The sequence below is a fragment of the Jaculus jaculus genome, chromosome X (assembly GCF_020740685.1).
Source record: "Jaculus jaculus isolate mJacJac1 chromosome X, mJacJac1.mat.Y.cur, whole genome shotgun sequence".
Classification (NCBI taxonomy): Eukaryota; Metazoa; Chordata; class Mammalia; order Rodentia; family Dipodidae; genus Jaculus; species Jaculus jaculus.
In genome coordinates this window covers 119,895,357-119,901,971 of record NC_059125.1, presented here as the reverse complement: position 1 = coordinate 119,901,971, position 6,615 = coordinate 119,895,357, and the positions used below count along the sequence as shown (strand labels likewise).

General features: G+C 41.3%; 1 non-coding gene across 1 annotated transcript; it reads right to left on the bottom strand.

The window, feature by feature from the left end:
- Positions 1-6,243: 6,243 nt before the first annotated feature.
- LOC123456801 lies at positions 6,244-6,350 on the bottom strand. The gene has a single exon (XR_006634679.1). It is a non-coding gene; the product is annotated as a U6 spliceosomal RNA (small nuclear RNA).
- Positions 6,351-6,615: the final 265 nt, after the last annotated feature.

The following is a 6,615-nucleotide window of genomic DNA, read 5'->3' as shown; positions in this document are numbered from 1 at the left end:
CCTTGAACTCATGACAATCAAACCTCCTACCTCTACTTCCTGAGTGCTGGGATTAAAGGTGTGCACCATCACACCTGGTTCAAATATATTTTATTTTATTTATTTATTTTTATTTATTTTGGTTTTTCTAGATAGGGTCTCACTCTAGCCCAGGCTGACCTGGAATTTACTCTGTATTCTCAGGGTGTCCTCAAACTCATAGCAATCCTCCTACCTCCACCTCCTGAATGCTGGGATTAAAGGCATGCGCAACCACACCCAGCTTATTTATTTCTTTTATGTGAACAGAAATACATTTATTACAAAATGTATTTTTATTAACAACTTCTATAATTATAAACAATATCCCATGGTAATTCTTCCCTCCCCCCACTTTCCCCTTTGAAACTCCATTCTCCATCATATCTCCTCCCCCTCTCAATCAGTCTCTCTTTTATTTTGATGTCATGATCTTACAAAATGTATTTTTTTGTGATTGAATTTTTATTTTTATTTTTAATTTTTAAATTTTTATTAACATTTTCCATGATTATAAAAAAAAAACCCATGGTAATTCCCTCCCTCCCCACCCCCACACTTTACAAAATGTATTTTTAATGTGAACATATGGATTGTGATTTGAACCTAAAATGCTCCCCTTAGGTTCATGGGTTTGAACACTTGGTTCCAGCTTATGGTGTTGTTTGGAAAGGTTGTGGAAACTTTAGGAGGTGGAGCCTTGCTGAAGGAAGTGGGTTGCTGGGAGGGGGAGGAAGGTCTTAAGGTTTTGTGGCCTGGCATCATTTTCTGTTCACTTTTTGTCTGCTTCATGATGACCAATGTGACAAGCTGGCTTCTGACTCCTTCCTTGCCTCACCTGCTGTGGTGGTTTGATTCAGGTGTCCCTCATAAACTTAGGTGTTCTGGAAGTTAGGTTCCCCAGCTGATGGCAATTAGAAATTAAAGCCTCCTGGAGGCAGCATATTGTTGGGGGCAGGCTTATGGGTGTTATAGCCAGTTTCCCCTTGCCAGTTTTTGGCACACTCTCCTGTTGCTGTTGTCCACCTTATGTGGGCCAGGGGTTGATGTCCTTCCTCTGCTCATGCCATCGTTTTCTCCTGCCATTGTTGAGCTTCCCCCTTGAGCCTAGAAGACAAAATAAACCTCTTTTTTCCCACAAGATGCTATTGGTTAGGTGATTTCTAACAGCAATGTGAACCTGACTGGAACAGTAAAGTGGTACCAAGGAGTGGTGTCATTTTCTCTTAGACACCTGACTGTGTGGCTTTTGCCTTTGGGAGCTGATTTTCACGAGGAATGTGGAAGGATTTGAAACCTTCATCTAAGAGACACCTTGCAGTGCTATAAGTACAGCTTGATGGACTATTCTTGTCAGAATTGAAAGACCTGAATGCAGTAAGAACTATGAACTGTGAGGTTTGGTTTATGAGGGTGAGAAAGAGCTTTGCTTGGACTGGGTTAGAAGCAGTTTGTGTGAGAGGGTTGCTGTTATGCCCATGTCCTGAGAAGTTGTACAGGGTTGCTTTGCATAGAAACAGACTGATGTGAGCAGAGGGATATGGCACAGAAAAAGATGAAATCTTTGGGTTAGCTGCTGCCTGTTCAGCTGCAATTGAGAGATTACAACCTTTGAGGTTGGACTAGCTGACCTGCAGTGGGACAACAGGAAGAATGTAGACTCTCTTGGGGAAGGGGCCTGAATGCTCAAGGAGTGTACTGTTCTTCAAAGTCTGCTTTATTCTCCCCTGGATTAACAAATTGGCACCCTACCTGATATTGTGGAGTATAAGAAATGCAGGAAAAAAAGAGGGACATTGAGTTTGCAACATGGTCTGTGTTTTGGAAATGGTCATGGACAGTGTGAAGCAGGTTTGCTGGATGCCTGCATGGAGACCCCATGGGGCCATAAGGATGAACTGTGGATTTCAGTGGAGACCCAGTGGAGATGCCATAACCACGAGATGGCTGCTAAAGAAAGCTGTCGGCCCCTGATGAAGTTTTCCAGGACTGTGAGTAGCCTAGCTGGAAGGGCGAAATTGGAATGCCAGAGACTTATTGCTGGTTAGAATTATCGAACTTGGAGATTTGTCACTGGATAGAGTTGTTGGACTTGAAGCTACAGAGTTTGATGTTTTCCCTGGTTGTTTTAAATCTTGTATCAGTTGAATATTTCTTTGCTATGCCAAAATGTCATCTTTTGCAGTATGAATGTTTATTCTGTGCCATTATGGGTTTTTTAAAAATATTTTTTGTTCATTATTTATTTATTTATTTGAGAGTGACAGACAGAGAGAAAGACAGATAGAGGGAGAGAGAGAGAATGGGCGAGCCAGGGCTTCCAGCCACTGCAAATGAACTCCAGACGCATGCGCCCCCTTGTGCATCTGGCTAACGTGGGACCTGGGGAACCGAGCCTCGAACCGGGGTCCTTAGGCTTCACAGGCAAGCGCTTAACTGCTAAGCCATCTCTCCAGCCCGTATTATGGGTTTTTTGAGGCTATTTTTTGGTATTGTGGCTCAGGTAAAAGACCATGGATTATGGGGATGTATGAACATCATTGAAATTGATAAAATCTGTGGAGACTTTTGAAGATAGATTGAATGCACTGCATTTTACATCATGGATAGTTAACAGTTTATGGGGCCAGGGGCAGAGTATGATGGTTTGATTCAGGTATCCCCCATAAATTTAGGGAAGTTAGGTTCCTGAGCTGATGGCAATTGGAAATTAAAGCCTCCTGGAGGCAGTGTATTGCTGGAGGTGGGCTTATGGGTGTTATAGCCAGTTTCCCCATGCCAGTGTTTGGCACACTGTTGTTCCTGTTGTCCACTTATGTGGGCCAGGGGATGATGCCCACACTCTGCTCATGCCATTGTTTCCCCTGCTATTGTTGAGCTTCCCCCTTGAGACTGGAAGCCAAAATAAACCTCTTTTTTTATCCCACTAGCTGCTCTTGGTTGGGTGATTTCTACCAGCAATGCAATCCTGACTGCAACACCTGCCATGATGGACTCTACTCTCTGGAACTGTAAGTCAAATGAACTATTTATTATTTATTAATTAATTAATTAATTTTGTTTTTTTCGAGGTAGTATCTCACTCTAGTCCAGGCTGACCTGGAATTCAATATATAGTCTCAGGGTTGCCTTGAACTCATGGCAATCCTCCTACCTGTGCTTCCCAATTTCTGGGATTAAAATGAACTCTTGGGCTGGAGAGATGGCTTAGCGGTTAAGCACTTGCCTGTGAAGCTTAAGGACCCCAGTTCGAGGCTCCATTCCCCAGGACTCACTTTAGCTAGATGCACAAGGGGGTGCATGCATCTGGAGTTTATTTGCAGTGGCTGGAGGCCCTGGCGTTCCCATTCTCTCTCTCTCTCTCTCTCTCTCTCTGTTTCTCTTTCTTTCTCTCTATCTGCCTCTTTCTTTCTCTGTCTGCTGCTCTCAAATAAATAAAAATGAACAAAAGAAAATTTTAAATAAAATGAGCTCTTTTTAAAGATCTTTTATTTATTTCCAAGGAGAGAGAGAATGGGTACACCAGGATGTCTAGCTACTGCCAAGGAGCTTCAGATACATGCACAAGGAGCTTCAGATACATGCACCACTTTTGTGCATCTGGCTTTACATGGGTACTGGGAACTGAACCCAGTTCATTAGGCTTTGCCACACATCTTAACTGCTGAACCATCTCACCAGCCCCCCAAAATAAGCTCTTTTCTTCCATAAGTTGCTTCTGGTCAAGAATTTTTCACAGCAATGAGAAAGTAATGATATGCTTTCATTTTTCTTGTGTGTATACCTAAGAATGGAATTAGTGGGTCAGAGGATAATTCTAGTGCTTTTGAAGTATGACCAAATACTTTTCCAATACTTTTCACATTCCCATTAGTTGTATCTTAGAATTTCCTTTCTTCCACATCCTTGCCAACACTTTTGTTTCCTTTTCAACTTTATTTCCTGTCTTCCTCCTTTTTTTGTCATTGTTGCTGTTTTGTTGTTATTTGTTTGTTGAGACAAGATCTCATATATCCCATACTGGCCTCAAACTCTCTGTAAGTCAAAGAATCACTTTGGATTCCTAATTCTTTTGCCTCCACCACCTGAGTGCTAAGATTACAGCTATGTGCCAGCATACCTGGTTTAGTCTATGCTGGAGAGCAATCTCAGGGCCTCATGAATTGTAGGTAAGTACTATGCACACTCAGCTACATCCCCATCACCATTTGTGTGTGTGTGTTGAGACAAAGTCTTGCTATGTATCTCAAGCTGTGCTCAAACTCATAATATTTCTTTTTTAAAAAATATTTTATTTATATTTATTTATTTGAGAAAGAAAGAGAGAGTATGGCCACACCAGGGCCTCCAGCCATAGTAAACAAACTCCAGATTTGTGCGCCACCATGTGCATTTGCCTTACGTGGGTCCTGGGGAATCAAACTGTGGTCCTTTGGCTTTGCAGGCAAGTGCCTTAACTGCTAAACCATCTCTTCAGCCCTCATGATATTTCTTAGCACTGAGATCACAGGTGTGAATTCCTGTGCCCCCAATTTTTTTCTGTTTTTTTTTTTTAATATAACCATCCTAGAGAGTTTGAAGTGGTACCTTTACTGTGGTTTGGATTTGCATTTCTTTTTTTCTTGTTTTTTTTGTTTGTTTTGTTTTGTTTTTTGATTTTTTTGAGGTAGGGTTTCACTCTAGTTCAGGCTGACCTGGAATCCACTATGTAGTCTCAAGGTGGACTTGAACTCATGATGATCTTCCTACCTCTGCCTAGCAAGTGCTGGAATTAAAGGCGAGTGCCACCATGCCCAGCTGGTTTGCATTTCTTTTTAATTTTGTTTTCAATTTTAATTTATTTATTTGAGAGCGAGAATGGGCATGTCATGGCCTCCAGCTGCTGCTAACAAACTCCAGACACATGTACCACCTTGTCCATCTGGCTTACATGGGTCCTGGGGAATCGAACCTGGGTCCTTTGGCTTTGCAGGCAAGCACCTTATTCGCTAAGTCATCAATCCAGCACTGGTTTTCTTTTCATTTCTTTTTTTAAATTTTTTAAAAAATATTTTATTTATTTATTTGCAAGCAAAGAGAGTGGGAGGGAGAATGGGCACACCAGGGCCTCTAGCTGCTGCAGACAAATTCCAGATGCATTCACTTGACTTTATATGGGTCCAGGGGAATTGAACTTTCGTCATTAGGCTTTGCAGGCAAGTGCCTTAACCTGTCCAGTCCCTATTTTTAATCAATCTTTCTTTCTTTCTTTCTTTTTTTTTTATTAACTGGGCCTGTGCCCCTTCTTGCCCACACCTTCCTTTTTATTTATTTATTTTTAAATTTTTTTAATTTTTTTTTAAAAATTTTTATTTATTTATTTGAGAGCGACAGACACAGAGAGAAAGACAGATAGAGGGAGAGAGAGAGAATGGGTGCGCCAGGGCTTCCAGCCTCTGCAAACGAACTCCAGACGCGTGCGCCCCCTTGTGCATCTGGCTAACGTGGGACCTGGGGAACTGAGCCTCGAACCGGGGTCCTTAGGCTTCACAGGCAAGCGCTTAACCGCTAAGCCATCTCTCCAGCCCTAAATTTTTTTAATTTTTATTAACATTTTCCATGATTATAAAAAAAATCCCATGGTAATTCCCTCCCTCCCCCCCCCTACACTTTTCATTTCTTTTTTTTTTTTCTTTCCTTTTTAATTGTTTTGTTTTTCGAGGTAGGGCTTCACTCTAGCTCAGACTGACCTGAAATTTACTATGTAGTCATGAACTCATGGCAATCCTCCTACCTCTGCCACTCAAGTGCTAGGATTAAAGGCATGCGCCACCATGCCAGGCTTTGCTTTGCTTTGCTTTGCTTTTTTCTTTCTTTCTTTCTTTCTTTCTTTCTTTCTTTCTTTCTTTCTTTCTTTCTTTCTTTCTTCTTTCTTTCTTTTTTTTTGAATCAGGGTCCCACTCTAGCTCAGGCTGACTTGGAATTCACTATGTAGTCTCAGGCTGGCCTCAAATTTATGACAATCCTCCTACCTCTGCCTCCCAAGTGCTGGAATTAAAGGTGTGCACCACCACACCCAGCTCCTGGTTTGCAATTCATTTTTTTCCCTTTCATTTTATTTTTATTATAGCATGGTTGCTTAATTTACAGCAGTCAGAAAATAATATGGGTCTTGATTTGATCCAAACATTGATGTTTTAAGGTAGTACACAATATATATATATTTTTAAATATATATATATATTTTAAAATATGGAACGCTTCACGAATTTGCGTGTCATCCTTGCGCAAGGGCCATGCTAATCTTCTCTGTATCGTTCCAATTTTTGTATATGTGCTGCCGAAGCGAGCACAGTACACAATATTTGTTAAAAAGAACATATAAAAATACCTTTTCAGAAGCTTCTATAAGAAAGAAAATACAAAGTTTATCGCCACAACTTTCCTCTTTGCCAGAACTGCAAACTGCTACTACAGTTTATTAAAAATTTATTTGAAAGTGGCAGACAGAGAGAGGAAGGGGAAGAGAGAGAGAGAGAGAGAGAGAGAGAGAGAGAGAGAGCGCAAACACATCAGGGCCTCCAGCCCTGCAAACAAACTCCATATGCATGTACCACC